A 15,443-nucleotide genomic window follows, 5' to 3' on the forward strand; every position below is an offset into this window, starting at 1 on the left:
GTCAGTCCTGGGGCACGTTGTACTATAGCCCCCCACCCTTACTCAGTCTAATAGCCTTGATCCTGGTAGGGCCATGTTTTCCTCTAGATGAATATACTATCCACCCAGAGTACTAGCAAGCGCAACCTTCCAGTGTGCAGTGTATCATTGTACTAAGGTGGCCTGGAGCTTAAACCACCTCTTCGAACAACACTACACATGATCTTAGCCAAAAGGCCGATAAGAACAGATACTACACTTGATCTTAGCCAAAAGGCCGAGAAGCGATAACCAGAATTGGTTTGGGCCTCGAGTGGCACCCTGGCCTATGCCGGACACATCTTAGGGAGAGAGAGCGAGAGGGAGACAAACCCACGCCTACACAAGACATTTTGTCACCCAAGCCAACCCTTGAAAAGGCTGCTTTGCAGAGCAAAAACAAGAAGAATGGTGCGTTTTGCAGCCGCCGCCCACTGCAATGAATCTGAATAACTCCTCCTTTAGGGCGCAAGCAACTCCCCTCCCCCTTGCAGTCTTTCCAATTCACGATACAAAAAGACGGACAGGACAGGTTGCCTGACTTTCCGTCACTGCCACCCTTTGCCATCCTTACCCGTAGAAAGCCCTTTCATCATCCCCAAACCCTAATCTTTTCCCTTTCCTTCCCAGCCCCCAAACCCTGCCCTCTGTACCTTTCTCACCACCCGCTTCCCTTCTCCTGTCATCCCCCTACCACCCGGGAAAAAAAGAGATTGCCCCCTCCTTCCACTAGCCCACCCTCCCACCCAAAGAACAACTTCTTCTGCGCAGCTTGTTTTCTAGGCAGCAGCGCTATTGTGATGTCATCGGGGGGCATTGTGACAAGCCGCCAGTGTTCCGTCTCTTCATGTTGTGCACAGTTCAAACGGAAAATACATCAACAGGCAGACTACAGAAAAGCTTACTATCAAAGGTTAGAGGGGGGCTTTCTCAGAGGGCTTTTTACAGTTTTTCTATTCCCAATTAGCCGTTTAAGTGTACTTATTGAAAGTAGTAATTCTTTCATAGGCCGCCCTTTCTTAGTATTTGACGTTCCTTATATTGCGGTATGAGGCTTCGCAGTAGGTTGCAAACATTCATCACCCATGACTGTCCCCAATTGAGCTCAGAAGCTCAATGTCTATCATGACCTCTCTTTTAGAATGTCCAAGAGCAAGCAAACTATTCCTCCAGGAGAGGGCGCCAACAGACTACTAAAGAGATCATCATTACTCAAAGAAAACCCCAAAAACCAATGCATGATAGGAATAAACAGGTAACTTTCTTTGGAGTGGAAGCGGAGAGATCGCACCAGATGCCAATTCTAGATCTTATCACACCTGTGGTCACTGCAGCAGCAGGTGAATCCACTTTGTCCAAAAGGGATCTATTCCATTCAATTGCAAATGATCTAGATAAGACAGAGAACTGCAGCACGGGGACATAGCCGAGTTGGTCAGGTTGAGTGGTGATGAGTTTGCTATTTGGATGAATAAAGAAAGTCAAAAGTGTGAAAGATAAAAAACAAAAGGAGGAAGTGTGAAAAGTGAATGGGCCAAATTGAGGTGCATATGAAGACGTATGCTTTCTTCCAATTCATTAAATCGGGCTAATATGAATCAGGTGAATTGAGTTCTGCTTTTGGAAACTGGGTTAAGAAGGGGTGCACCGTTCCTGGAGGTACTGCAATACCAGGTCAATGCGTGGAGTGGACAGAGCAAGCTCTTTTTCCATCTCCCTGTTCTAAAAATCCATTTAATATATGGTCCCCAGATAGGGGACGTATCAGATATTAAACTGATAAGAACAGATACTACACTTGATCTTAGCCAAAAGGCCGAGAAGCGATAACCAGAATTGGTTTGGGCCTCGAGTGGCACCCTGGCCTATGCCGGACACATCTTAGGGAGAGAGAGCGAGAGGGAGACAAACCCACGCCTACACAAGACATTTTGTCACCCAAGCCAACCCTTGAAAAGGCTGCTTTGCAGAGCAAAAACAAGAAGAATGGTGCGTTTTGCAGCCGCCGCCCACTGCAATGAATCTGAATAACTCCTCCTTTAGGGCGCAAGCAACTCCCCTCCCCCTTGCAGTCTTTCCAATTCACGATACAAAAAGACGGACAGGACAGGTTGCCTGACTTTCCGTCACTGCCACCCTTTGCCATCCTTACCCGTAGAAAGCCCTTTCATCATCCCCAAACCCTAATCTTTTCCCTTTCCTTCCCAGCCCCCAAACCCTGCCCTCTGTACCTTTCTCACCACCCGCTTCCCTTCTCCTGTCATCCCCCTACCACCCGGGAAAAAAAGAGATTGCCCCCTCCTTCCACTAGCCCACCCTCCCACCCAAAGAACAACTTCTTCTGCGCAGCTTGTTTTCTAGGCAGCAGCGCTATTGTGATGTCATCGGGGGGCATTGTGACAAGCCGCCAGTGTTCCGTCTCTTCATGTTGTGCACAGTTCAAACGGAAAATACATCAACAGGCAGACTACAGAAAAGCTTACTATCAAAGGTTAGAGGGGGGCTTTCTCAGAGGGCTTTTTACAGTTTTTCTATTCCCAATTAGCCGTTTAAGTGTACTTATTGAAAGTAGTAATTCTTTCATAGGCCGCCCTTTCTTAGTATTTGACGTTCCTTATATTGCGGTATGAGGCTTCGCAGTAGGTTGCAAACATTCATCACCCATGACTGTCCCCAATTGAGCTCAGAAGCTCAATGTCTATCATGACCTCTCTTTTAGAATGTCCAAGAGCAAGCAAACTATTCCTCCAGGAGAGGGCGCCAACAGACTACTAAAGAGATCATCATTACTCAAAGAAAACCCCAAAAACCAATGCATGATAGGAATAAACAGGTAACTTTCTTTGGAGTGGAAGCGGAGAGATCGCACCAGATGCCAATTCTAGATCTTATCACACCTGTGGTCACTGCAGCAGCAGGTGAATCCACTTTGTCCAAAAGGGATCTATTCCATTCAATTGCAAATGATCTAGATAAGACAGAGAACTGCAGCACGGGGACATAGCCGAGTTGGTCAGGTTGAGTGGTGATGAGTTTGCTATTTGGATGAATAAAGAAAGTCAAAAGTGTGAAAGATAAAAAACAAAAGGAGGAAGTGTGAAAAGTGAATGGGCCAAATTGAGGTGCATATGAAGACGTATGCTTTCTTCCAATTCATTAAATCGGGCTAATATGAATCAGGTGAATTGAGTTCTGCTTTTGGAAACTGGGTTAAGAAGGGGTGCACCGTTCCTGGAGGTACTGCAATACCAGGTCAATGCGTGGAGTGGACAGAGCAAGCTCTTTTTCCATCTCCCTGTTCTAAAAATCCATTTAATATATGGTCCCCAGATAGGGGACGTATCAGATATTAAACTGATAAGAACAGATACTACACTTGATCTTAGCCAAAAGGCCGAGAAGCGATAACCAGAATTGGTTTGGGCCTCGAGTGGCACCCTGGCCTATGCCGGACACATCTTAGGGAGAGAGAGCGAGAGGGAGACAAACCCACGCCTACACAAGACATTTTGTCACCCAAGCCAACCCTTGAAAAGGCTGCTTTGCAGAGCAAAAACAAGAAGAATGGTGCGTTTTGCAGCCGCCGCCCACTGCAATGAATCTGAATAACTCCTCCTTTAGGGCGCAAGCAACTCCCCTCCCCCTTGCAGTCTTTCCAATTCACGATACAAAAAGACGGACAGGACAGGTTGCCTGACTTTCCGTCACTGCCACCCTTTGCCATCCTTACCCGTAGAAAGCCCTTTCATCATCCCCAAACCCTAATCTTTTCCCTTTCCTTCCCAGCCCCCAAACCCTGCCCTCTGTACCTTTCTCACCACCCGCTTCCCTTCTCCTGTCATCCCCCTACCACCCGGGAAAAAAAGAGATTGCCCCCTCCTTCCACTAGCCCACCCTCCCACCCAAAGAACAACTTCTTCTGCGCAGCTTGTTTTCTAGGCAGCAGCGCTATTGTGATGTCATCGGGGGGCATTGTGACAAGCCGCCAGTGTTCCGTCTCTTCATGTTGTGCACAGTTCAAACGGAAAATACATCAACAGGCAGACTACAGAAAAGCTTACTATCAAAGGTTAGAGGGGGGCTTTCTCAGAGGGCTTTTTACAGTTTTTCTATTCCCAATTAGCCGTTTAAGTGTACTTATTGAAAGTAGTAATTCTTTCATAGGCCGCCCTTTCTTAGTATTTGACGTTCCTTATATTGCGGTATGAGGCTTCGCAGTAGGTTGCAAACATTCATCACCCATGACTGTCCCCAATTGAGCTCAGAAGCTCAATGTCTATCATGACCTCTCTTTTAGAATGTCCAAGAGCAAGCAAACTATTCCTCCAGGAGAGGGCGCCAACAGACTACTAAAGAGATCATCATTACTCAAAGAAAACCCCAAAAACCAATGCATGATAGGAATAAACAGGTAACTTTCTTTGGAGTGGAAGCGGAGAGATCGCACCAGATGCCAATTCTAGATCTTATCACACCTGTGGTCACTGCAGCAGCAGGTGAATCCACTTTGTCCAAAAGGGATCTATTCCATTCAATTGCAAATGATCTAGATAAGACAGAGAACTGCAGCACGGGGACATAGCCGAGTTGGTCAGGTTGAGTGGTGATGAGTTTGCTATTTGGATGAATAAAGAAAGTCAAAAGTGTGAAAGATAAAAAACAAAAGGAGGAAGTGTGAAAAGTGAATGGGCCAAATTGAGGTGCATATGAAGACGTATGCTTTCTTCCAATTCATTAAATCGGGCTAATATGAATCAGGTGAATTGAGTTCTGCTTTTGGAAACTGGGTTAAGAAGGGGTGCACCGTTCCTGGAGGTACTGCAATACCAGGTCAATGCGTGGAGTGGACAGAGCAAGCTCTTTTTCCATCTCCCTGTTCTAAAAATCCATTTAATATATGGTCCCCAGATAGGGGACGTATCAGATATTAAACTGATAAGAACAGATACTACACTTGATCTTAGCCAAAAGGCCGAGAAGCGATAACCAGAATTGGTTTGGGCCTCGAGTGGCACCCTGGCCTATGCCGGACACATCTTAGGGAGAGAGAGCGAGAGGGAGACAAACCCACGCCTACACAAGACATTTTGTCACCCAAGCCAACCCTTGAAAAGGCTGCTTTGCAGAGCAAAAACAAGAAGAATGGTGCGTTTTGCAGCCGCCGCCCACTGCAATGAATCTGAATAACTCCTCCTTTAGGGCGCAAGCAACTCCCCTCCCCCTTGCAGTCTTTCCAATTCACGATACAAAAAGACGGACAGGACAGGTTGCCTGACTTTCCGTCACTGCCACCCTTTGCCATCCTTACCCGTAGAAAGCCCTTTCATCATCCCCAAACCCTAATCTTTTCCCTTTCCTTCCCAGCCCCCAAACCCTGCCCTCTGTACCTTTCTCACCACCCGCTTCCCTTCTCCTGTCATCCCCCTACCACCCGGGAAAAAAAGAGATTGCCCCCTCCTTCCACTAGCCCACCCTCCCACCCAAAGAACAACTTCTTCTGCGCAGCTTGTTTTCTAGGCAGCAGCGCTATTGTGATGTCATCGGGGGGCATTGTGACAAGCCGCCAGTGTTCCGTCTCTTCATGTTGTGCACAGTTCAAACGGAAAATACATCAACAGGCAGACTACAGAAAAGCTTACTATCAAAGGTTAGAGGGGGGCTTTCTCAGAGGGCTTTTTACAGTTTTTCTATTCCCAATTAGCCGTTTAAGTGTACTTATTGAAAGTAGTAATTCTTTCATAGGCCGCCCTTTCTTAGTATTTGACGTTCCTTATATTGCGGTATGAGGCTTCGCAGTAGGTTGCAAACATTCATCACCCATGACTGTCCCCAATTGAGCTCAGAAGCTCAATGTCTATCATGACCTCTCTTTTAGAATGTCCAAGAGCAAGCAAACTATTCCTCCAGGAGAGGGCGCCAACAGACTACTAAAGAGATCATCATTACTCAAAGAAAACCCCAAAAACCAATGCATGATAGGAATAAACAGGTAACTTTCTTTGGAGTGGAAGCGGAGAGATCGCACCAGATGCCAATTCTAGATCTTATCACACCTGTGGTCACTGCAGCAGCAGGTGAATCCACTTTGTCCAAAAGGGATCTATTCCATTCAATTGCAAATGATCTAGATAAGACAGAGAACTGCAGCACGGGGACATAGCCGAGTTGGTCAGGTTGAGTGGTGATGAGTTTGCTATTTGGATGAATAAAGAAAGTCAAAAGTGTGAAAGATAAAAAACAAAAGGAGGAAGTGTGAAAAGTGAATGGGCCAAATTGAGGTGCATATGAAGACGTATGCTTTCTTCCAATTCATTAAATCGGGCTAATATGAATCAGGTGAATTGAGTTCTGCTTTTGGAAACTGGGTTAAGAAGGGGTGCACCATTCCTGGAGGTACTGCAATACCAGGTCAATGCGTGGAGTGGACAGAGCAAGCTCTTTTTCCATCTCCCTGTTCTAAAAATCCATTTAATATATGGTCCCCAGATAGGGGACGTATCAGATATTAAACTGATAAGAACAGATACTACACTTGATCTTAGCCAAAAGGCCGAGAAGCGATAACCAGAATTGGTTTGGGCCTCGAGTGGCACCCTGGCCTATGCCGGACACATCTTAGGGAGAGAGAGCGAGAGGGAGACAAACCCACGCCTACACAAGACATTTTGTCACCCAAGCCAACCCTTGAAAAGGCTGCTTTGCAGAGCAAAAACAAGAAGAATGGTGCGTTTTGCAGCCGCCGCCCACTGCAATGAATCTGAATAACTCCTCCTTTAGGGCGCAAGCAACTCCCCTCCCCCTTGCAGTCTTTCCAATTCACGATACAAAAAGACGGACAGGACAGGTTGCCTGACTTTCCGTCACTGCCACCCTTTGCCATCCTTACCCGTAGAAAGCCCTTTCATCATCCCCAAACCCTAATCTTTTCCCTTTCCTTCCCAGCCCCCAAACCCTGCCCTCTGTACCTTTCTCACCACCCGCTTCCCTTCTCCTGTCATCCCCCTACCACCCGGGAAAAAAAGAGATTGCCCCCTCCTTCCACTAGCCCACCCTCCCACCCAAAGAACAACTTCTTCTGCGCAGCTTGTTTTCTAGGCAGCAGCGCTATTGTGATGTCATCGGGGGGCATTGTGACAAGCCGCCAGTGTTCCGTCTCTTCATGTTGTGCACAGTTCAAACGGAAAATACATCAACAGGCAGACTACAGAAAAGCTTACTATCAAAGGTTAGAGGGGGGCTTTCTCAGAGGGCTTTTTACAGTTTTTCTATTCCCAATTAGCCGTTTAAGTGTACTTATTGAAAGTAGTAATTCTTTCATAGGCCGCCCTTTCTTAGTATTTGACGTTCCTTATATTGCGGTATGAGGCTTCGCAGTAGGTTGCAAACATTCATCACCCATGACTGTCCCCAATTGAGCTCAGAAGCTCAATGTCTATCATGACCTCTCTTTTAGAATGTCCAAGAGCAAGCAAACTATTCCTCCAGGAGAGGGCGCCAACAGACTACTAAAGAGATCATCATTACTCAAAGAAAACCCCAAAAACCAATGCATGATAGGAATAAACAGGTAACTTTCTTTGGAGTGGAAGCGGAGAGATCGCACCAGATGCCAATTCTAGATCTTATCACACCTGTGGTCACTGCAGCAGCAGGTGAATCCACTTTGTCCAAAAGGGATCTATTCCATTCAATTGCAAATGATCTAGATAAGACAGAGAACTGCAGCACGGGGACATAGCCGAGTTGGTCAGGTTGAGTGGTGATGAGTTTGCTATTTGGATGAATAAAGAAAGTCAAAAGTGTGAAAGATAAAAAACAAAAGGAGGAAGTGTGAAAAGTGAATGGGCCAAATTGAGGTGCATATGAAGACGTATGCTTTCTTCCAATTCATTAAATCGGGCTAATATGAATCAGGTGAATTGAGTTCTGCTTTTGGAAACTGGGTTAAGAAGGGGTGCACCGTTCCTGGAGGTACTGCAATACCAGGTCAATGCGTGGAGTGGACAGAGCAAGCTCTTTTTCCATCTCCCTGTTCTAAAAATCCATTTAATATATGGTCCCCAGATAGGGGACGTATCAGATATTAAACTGATAAGAACAGATACTACACTTGATCTTAGCCAAAAGGCCGAGAAGCGATAACCAGAATTGGTTTGGGCCTCGAGTGGCACCCTGGCCTATGCCGGACACATCTTAGGGAGAGAGAGCGAGAGGGAGACAAACCCACGCCTACACAAGACATTTTGTCACCCAAGCCAACCCTTGAAAAGGCTGCTTTGCAGAGCAAAAACAAGAAGAATGGTGCGTTTTGCAGCCGCCGCCCACTGCAATGAATCTGAATAACTCCTCCTTTAGGGCGCAAGCAACTCCCCTCCCCCTTGCAGTCTTTCCAATTCACGATACAAAAAGACGGACAGGACAGGTTGCCTGACTTTCCGTCACTGCCACCCTTTGCCATCCTTACCCGTAGAAAGCCCTTTCATCATCCCCAAACCCTAATCTTTTCCCTTTCCTTCCCAGCCCCCAAACCCTGCCCTCTGTACCTTTCTCACCACCCGCTTCCCTTCTCCTGTCATCCCCCTACCACCCGGGAAAAAAAGAGATTGCCCCCTCCTTCCACTAGCCCACCCTCCCACCCAAAGAACAACTTCTTCTGCGCAGCTTGTTTTCTAGGCAGCAGCGCTATTGTGATGTCATCGGGGGGCATTGTGACAAGCCGCCAGTGTTCCGTCTCTTCATGTTGTGCACAGTTCAAACGGAAAATACATCAACAGGCAGACTACAGAAAAGCTTACTATCAAAGGTTAGAGGGGGGCTTTCTCAGAGGGCTTTTTACAGTTTTTCTATTCCCAATTAGCCGTTTAAGTGTACTTATTGAAAGTAGTAATTCTTTCATAGGCCGCCCTTTCTTAGTATTTGACGTTCCTTATATTGCGGTATGAGGCTTCGCAGTAGGTTGCAAACATTCATCACCCATGACTGTCCCCAATTGAGCTCAGAAGCTCAATGTCTATCATGACCTCTCTTTTAGAATGTCCAAGAGCAAGCAAACTATTCCTCCAGGAGAGGGCGCCAACAGACTACTAAAGAGATCATCATTACTCAAAGAAAACCCCAAAAACCAATGCATGATAGGAATAAACAGGTAACTTTCTTTGGAGTGGAAGCGGAGAGATCGCACCAGATGCCAATTCTAGATCTTATCACACCTGTGGTCACTGCAGCAGCAGGTGAATCCACTTTGTCCAAAAGGGATCTATTCCATTCAATTGCAAATTATCTAGATAAGACAGAGAACTGCAGCACGGGGACATAGCCGAGTTGGTCAGGTTGAGTGGTGATGAGTTTGCTATTTGGATGAATAAAGAAAGTCAAAAGTGTGAAAGATAAAAAACAAAAGGAGGAAGTGTGAAAAGTGAATGGGCCAAATTGAGGTGCATATGAAGACGTATGCTTTCTTCCAATTCATTAAATCGGGCTAATATGAATCAGGTGAATTGAGTTCTGCTTTTGGAAACTGGGTTAAGAAGGGGTGCACCGTTCCTGGAGGTACTGCAATACCAGGTCAATGCGTGGAGTGGACAGAGCAAGCTCTTTTTCCATCTCCCTGTTCTAAAAATCCATTTAATATATGGTCCCCAGATAGGGGACGTATCAGATATTAAACTGATAAGAACAGATACTACACTTGATCTTAGCCAAAAGGCCGAGAAGCGATAACCAGAATTGGTTTGGGCCTCGAGTGGCACCCTGGCCTATGCCGGACACATCTTAGGGAGAGAGAGCGAGAGGGAGACAAACCCACGCCTACACAAGACATTTTGTCACCCAAGCCAACCCTTGAAAAGGCTGCTTTGCAGAGCAAAAACAAGAAGAATGGTGCGTTTTGCAGCCGCCGCCCACTGCAATGAATCTGAATAACTCCTCCTTTAGGGCGCAAGCAACTCCCCTCCCCCTTGCAGTCTTTCCAATTCACGATACAAAAAGACGGACAGGACAGGTTGCCTGACTTTCCGTCACTGCCACCCTTTGCCATCCTTACCCGTAGAAAGCCCTTTCATCATCCCCAAACCCTAATCTTTTCCCTTTCCTTCCCAGCCCCCAAACCCTGCCCTCTGTACCTTTCTCACCACCCGCTTCCCTTCTCCTGTCATCCCCCTACCACCCGGGAAAAAAAGAGATTGCCCCCTCCTTCCACTAGCCCACCCTCCCACCCAAAGAACAACTTCTTCTGCGCAGCTTGTTTTCTAGGCAGCAGCGCTATTGTGATGTCATCGGGGGGCATTGTGACAAGCCGCCAGTGTTCCGTCTCTTCATGTTGTGCACAGTTCAAACGGAAAATACATCAACAGGCAGACTACAGAAAAGCTTACTATCAAAGGTTAGAGGGGGGCTTTCTCAGAGGGCTTTTTACAGTTTTTCTATTCCCAATTAGCCGTTTAAGTGTACTTATTGAAAGTAGTAATTCTTTCATAGGCCGCCCTTTCTTAGTATTTGACGTTCCTTATATTGCGGTATGAGGCTTCGCAGTAGGTTGCAAACATTCATCACCCATGACTGTCCCCAATTGAGCTCAGAAGCTCAATGTCTATCATGACCTCTCTTTTAGAATGTCCAAGAGCAAGCAAACTATTCCTCCAGGAGAGGGCGCCAACAGACTACTAAAGAGATCATCATTACTCAAAGAAAACCCCAAAAACCAATGCATGATAGGAATAAACAGGTAACTTTCTTTGGAGTGGAAGCGGAGAGATCGCACCAGATGCCAATTCTAGATCTTATCACACCTGTGGTCACTGCAGCAGCAGGTGAATCCACTTTGTCCAAAAGGGATCTATTCCATTCAATTGCAAATGATCTAGATAAGACAGAGAACTGCAGCACGGGGACATAGCCGAGTTGGTCAGGTTGAGTGGTGATGAGTTTGCTATTTGGATGAATAAAGAAAGTCAAAAGTGTGAAAGATAAAAAACAAAAGGAGGAAGTGTGAAAAGTGAATGGGCCAAATTGAGGTGCATATGAAGACGTATGCTTTCTTCCAATTCATTAAATCGGGCTAATATGAATCAGGTGAATTGAGTTCTGCTTTTGGAAACTGGGTTAAGAAGGGGTGCACCGTTCCTGGAGGTACTGCAATACCAGGTCAATGCGTGGAGTGGACAGAGCAAGCTCTTTTTCCATCTCCCTGTTCTAAAAATCCATTTAATATATGGTCCCCAGATAGGGGACGTATCAGATATTAAACTGATAAGAACAGATACTACACTTGATCTTAGCCAAAAGGCCGAGAAGCGATAACCAGAATTGGTTTGGGCCTCGAGTGGCACCCTGGCCTATGCCGGACACATCTTAGGGAGAGAGAGCGAGAGGGAGACAAACCCACGCCTACACAAGACATTTTGTCACCCAAGCCAACCCTTGAAAAGGCTGCTTTGCAGAGCAAAAACAAGAAGAATGGTGCGTTTTGCAGCCGCCGCCCACTGCAATGAATCTGAATAACTCCTCCTTTAGGGCGCAAGCAACTCCCCTCCCCCTTGCAGTCTTTCCAATTCACGATACAAAAAGACGGACAGGACAGGTTGCCTGACTTTCCGTCACTGCCACCCTTTGCCATCCTTACCCGTAGAAAGCCCTTTCATCATCCCCAAACCCTAATCTTTTCCCTTTCCTTCCCAGCCCCCAAACCCTGCCCTCTGTACCTTTCTCACCACCCGCTTCCCTTCTCCTGTCATCCCCCTACCACCCGGGAAAAAAAGAGATTGCCCCCTCCTTCCACTAGCCCACCCTCCCACCCAAAGAACAACTTCTTCTGCGCAGCTTGTTTTCTAGGCAGCAGCGCTATTGTGATGTCATCGGGGGGCATTGTGACAAGCCGCCAGTGTTCCGTCTCTTCATGTTGTGCACAGTTCAAACGGAAAATACATCAACAGGCAGACTACAGAAAAGCTTACTATCAAAGGTTAGAGGGGGGCTTTCTCAGAGGGCTTTTTACAGTTTTTCTATTCCCAATTAGCCGTTTAAGTGTACTTATTGAAAGTAGTAATTCTTTCATAGGCCGCCCTTTCTTAGTATTTGACGTTCCTTATATTGCGGTATGAGGCTTCGCAGTAGGTTGCAAACATTCATCACCCATGACTGTCCCCAATTGAGCTCAGAAGCTCAATGTCTATCATGACCTCTCTTTTAGAATGTCCAAGAGCAAGCAAACTATTCCTCCAGGAGAGGGCGCCAACAGACTACTAAAGAGATCATCATTACTCAAAGAAAACCCCAAAAACCAATGCATGATAGGAATAAACAGGTAACTTTCTTTGGAGTGGAAGCGGAGAGATCGCACCAGATGCCAATTCTAGATCTTATCACACCTGTGGTCACTGCAGCAGCAGGTGAATCCACTTTGTCCAAAAGGGATCTATTCCATTCAATTGCAAATGATCTAGATAAGACAGAGAACTGCAGCACGGGGACATAGCCGAGTTGGTCAGGTTGAGTGGTGATGAGTTTGCTATTTGGATGAATAAAGAAAGTCAAAAGTGTGAAAGATAAAAAACAAAAGGAGGAAGTGTGAAAAGTGAATGGGCCAAATTGAGGTGCATATGAAGACGTATGCTTTCTTCCAATTCATTAAATCGGGCTAATATGAATCAGGTGAATTGAGTTCTGCTTTTGGAAACTGGGTTAAGAAGGGGTGCACCGTTCCTGGAGGTACTGCAATACCAGGTCAATGCGTGGAGTGGACAGAGCAAGCTCTTTTTCCATCTCCCTGTTCTAAAAATCCATCTAATATATGGTCCCCAGATAGGGGACGTATCAGATATTAAACTGATAAGAACAGATACTACACTTGATCTTAGCCAAAAGGCCGAGAAGCGATAACCAGAATTGGTTTGGGCCTCGAGTGGCACCCTGGCCTATGCCGGACACATCTTAGGGAGAGAGAGCGAGAGGGAGACAAACCCACGCCTACACAAGACATTTTGTCACCCAAGCCAACCCTTGAAAAGGCTGCTTTGCAGAGCAAAAACAAGAAGAATGGTGCGTTTTGCAGCCGCCGCCCACTGCAATGAATCTGAATAACTCCTCCTTTAGGGCGCAAGCAACTCCCCTCCCCCTTGCAGTCTTTCCAATTCACGATACAAAAAGACGGACAGGACAGGTTGCCTGACTTTCCGTCACTGCCACCCTTTGCCATCCTTACCCGTAGAAAGCCCTTTCATCATCCCCAAACCCTAATCTTTTCCCTTTCCTTCCCAGCCCCCAAACCCTGCCCTCTGTACCTTTCTCACCACCCGCTTCCCTTCTCCTGTCATCCCCCTACCACCCGGGAAAAAAAGAGATTGCCCCCTCCTTCCACTAGCCCACCCTCCCACCCAAAGAACAACTTCTTCTGCGCAGCTTGTTTTCTAGGCAGCAGCGCTATTGTGATGTCATCGGGGGGCATTGTGACAAGCCGCCAGTGTTCCGTCTCTTCATGTTGTGCACAGTTCAAACGGAAAATACATCAACAGGCAGACTACAGAAAAGCTTACTATCAAAGGTTAGAGGGGGGCTTTCTCAGAGGGCTTTTTACAGTTTTTCTATTCCCAATTAGCCGTTTAAGTGTACTTATTGAAAGTAGTAATTCTTTCATAGGCCGCCCTTTCTTAGTATTTGACGTTCCTTATATTGCGGTATGAGGCTTCGCAGTAGGTTGCAAACATTCATCACCCATGACTGTCCCCAATTGAGCTCAGAAGCTCAATGTCTATCATGACCTCTCTTTTAGAATGTCCAAGAGCAAGCAAACTATTCCTCCAGGAGAGGGCGCCAACAGACTACTAAAGAGATCATCATTACTCAAAGAAAACCCCAAAAACCAATGCATGATAGGAATAAACAGGTAACTTTCTTTGGAGTGGAAGCGGAGAGATCGCACCAGATGCCAATTCTAGATCTTATCACACCTGTGGTCACTGCAGCAGCAGGTGAATCCACTTTGTCCAAAAGGGATCTATTCCATTCAATTGCAAATGATCTAGATAAGACAGAGAACTGCAGCACGGGGACATAGCCGAGTTGGTCAGGTTGAGTGGTGATGAGTTTGCTATTTGGATGAATAAAGAAAGTCAAAAGTGTGAAAGATAAAAAACAAAAGGAGGAAGTGTGAAAAGTGAATGGGCCAAATTGAGGTGCATATGAAGACGTATGCTTTCTTCCAATTCATTAAATCGGGCTAATATGAATCAGGTGAATTGAGTTCTGCTTTTGGAAACTGGGTTAAGAAGAGGTGCACCGTTCCTGGAGGTACTGCAATACCAGGTCAATGCGTGGAGTGGACAGAGCAAGCTCTTTTTCCATCTCCCTGTTCTAAAAATCCATTTAATATATGGTCCCCAGATAGGGGACGTATCAGATATTAAACTGATAAGAACAGATACTACACTTGATCTTAGCCAAAAGGCCGAGAAGCGATAACCAGAATTGGTTTGGGCCTCGAGTGGCACCCTGGCCTATGCCGGACACATCTTAGGGAGAGAGAGCGAGAGGGAGACAAACCCACGCCTACACAAGACATTTTGTCACCCAAGCCAACCCTTGAAAAGGCTGCTTTGCAGAGCAAAAACAAGAAGAATGGTGCGTTTTGCAGCCGCCGCCCACTGCAATGAATCTGAATAACTCCTCCTTTAGGGCGCAAGCAACTCCCCTCCCCCTTGCAGTCTTTCCAATTCACGATACAAAAAGACGGACAGGACAGGTTGCCTGACTTTCCGTCACTGCCACCCTTTGCCATCCTTACCCGTAGAAAGCCCTTTCATCATCCCCAAACCCTAATCTTTTCCCTTTCCTTCCCAGCCCCCAAACCCTGCCCTCTGTACCTTTCTCACCACCCGCTTCCCTTCTCCTGTCATCCCCCTACCACCCGGGAAAAAAAGAGATTGCCCCCTCCTTCCACTAGCCCACCCTCCCACCCAAAGAACAACTTCTTCTGCGCAGCTTGTTTTCTAGGCAGCAGCGCTATTGTGATGTCATCGGGGGGCATTGTGACAAGCCGCCAGTGTTCCGTCTCTTCATGTTGTGCACAGTTCAAACGGAAAATACATCAACAGGCAGACTACAGAAAAGCTTACTATCAAAGGTTAGAGGGGGGCTTTCTCAGAGGGCTTTTTACAGTTTTTCTATTCCCAATTAGCCGTTTAAGTGTACTTATTGAAAGTAGTAATTCTTTCATAGGCCGCCCTTTCTTAGTATTTGACGTTCCTTATATTGCGGTATGAGGCTTCGCAGTAGGTTGCAAACATTCATCACCCATGACTGTCCCCAATTGAGCTCAGAAGCTCAATGTCTATCATGACCTCTCTTTTAGAATGTCCAAGAGCAAGCAAACTATTCCTCCAGGAGAGGGCGCCAACAGACTACTAAAGAGATCATCATTACTCAAAGAAAAC

At 46.4% G+C, this 15,443-nt stretch overlaps 9 non-coding genes and 1 pseudogene across 9 annotated transcripts; all 10 read right to left on the bottom strand.

The window, feature by feature from the left end:
* Positions 1–111: 111 nt before the first annotated feature.
* Positions 112–268, bottom strand: LOC142282500 (U2 spliceosomal RNA; annotated as a pseudogene).
* Positions 269–1,655: 1,387 nt separating this feature from the next.
* LOC142282515 (U2 spliceosomal RNA) lies at positions 1,656–1,846 on the bottom strand. The gene has a single exon (XR_012744412.1). It is a non-coding gene; the product is annotated as a U2 spliceosomal RNA (small nuclear RNA).
* Positions 1,847–3,233: 1,387 nt separating this feature from the next.
* LOC142282516 (U2 spliceosomal RNA) lies at positions 3,234–3,424 on the bottom strand. The gene has a single exon (XR_012744413.1). It is a non-coding gene; the product is annotated as a U2 spliceosomal RNA (small nuclear RNA).
* A 1,387-nt stretch (positions 3,425–4,811) lies between these two features.
* LOC142282517 (U2 spliceosomal RNA) lies at positions 4,812–5,002 on the bottom strand. The gene has a single exon (XR_012744414.1). It is a non-coding gene; the product is annotated as a U2 spliceosomal RNA (small nuclear RNA).
* Positions 5,003–6,389: 1,387 nt separating this feature from the next.
* Positions 6,390–6,580, bottom strand: LOC142282481 (U2 spliceosomal RNA). The gene has a single exon (XR_012744391.1). It is a non-coding gene; the product is annotated as a U2 spliceosomal RNA (small nuclear RNA).
* A 1,387-nt stretch (positions 6,581–7,967) lies between these two features.
* Positions 7,968–8,158, bottom strand: LOC142282518 (U2 spliceosomal RNA). Its single transcript, XR_012744415.1, has one exon. It is a non-coding gene; the product is annotated as a U2 spliceosomal RNA (small nuclear RNA).
* Positions 8,159–9,545: 1,387 nt separating this feature from the next.
* LOC142282520 (U2 spliceosomal RNA) lies at positions 9,546–9,736 on the bottom strand. Its single transcript, XR_012744416.1, has one exon. It is a non-coding gene; the product is annotated as a U2 spliceosomal RNA (small nuclear RNA).
* Positions 9,737–11,123: 1,387 nt separating this feature from the next.
* On the bottom strand, positions 11,124–11,314 carry LOC142282521 (U2 spliceosomal RNA). Its single transcript, XR_012744417.1, has one exon. It is a non-coding gene; the product is annotated as a U2 spliceosomal RNA (small nuclear RNA).
* A 1,387-nt stretch (positions 11,315–12,701) lies between these two features.
* LOC142282485 (U2 spliceosomal RNA) lies at positions 12,702–12,892 on the bottom strand. The gene has a single exon (XR_012744395.1). It is a non-coding gene; the product is annotated as a U2 spliceosomal RNA (small nuclear RNA).
* Positions 12,893–14,279: 1,387 nt separating this feature from the next.
* On the bottom strand, positions 14,280–14,470 carry LOC142282479 (U2 spliceosomal RNA). The gene has a single exon (XR_012744389.1). It is a non-coding gene; the product is annotated as a U2 spliceosomal RNA (small nuclear RNA).
* Positions 14,471–15,443: the final 973 nt, after the last annotated feature.

The sequence above is a fragment of the Anomaloglossus baeobatrachus genome, unplaced genomic scaffold, assembly GCF_048569485.1.
Source record: "Anomaloglossus baeobatrachus isolate aAnoBae1 unplaced genomic scaffold, aAnoBae1.hap1 Scaffold_509, whole genome shotgun sequence".
NCBI classification, from domain to species: domain Eukaryota; kingdom Metazoa; phylum Chordata; class Amphibia; order Anura; family Aromobatidae; genus Anomaloglossus; species Anomaloglossus baeobatrachus.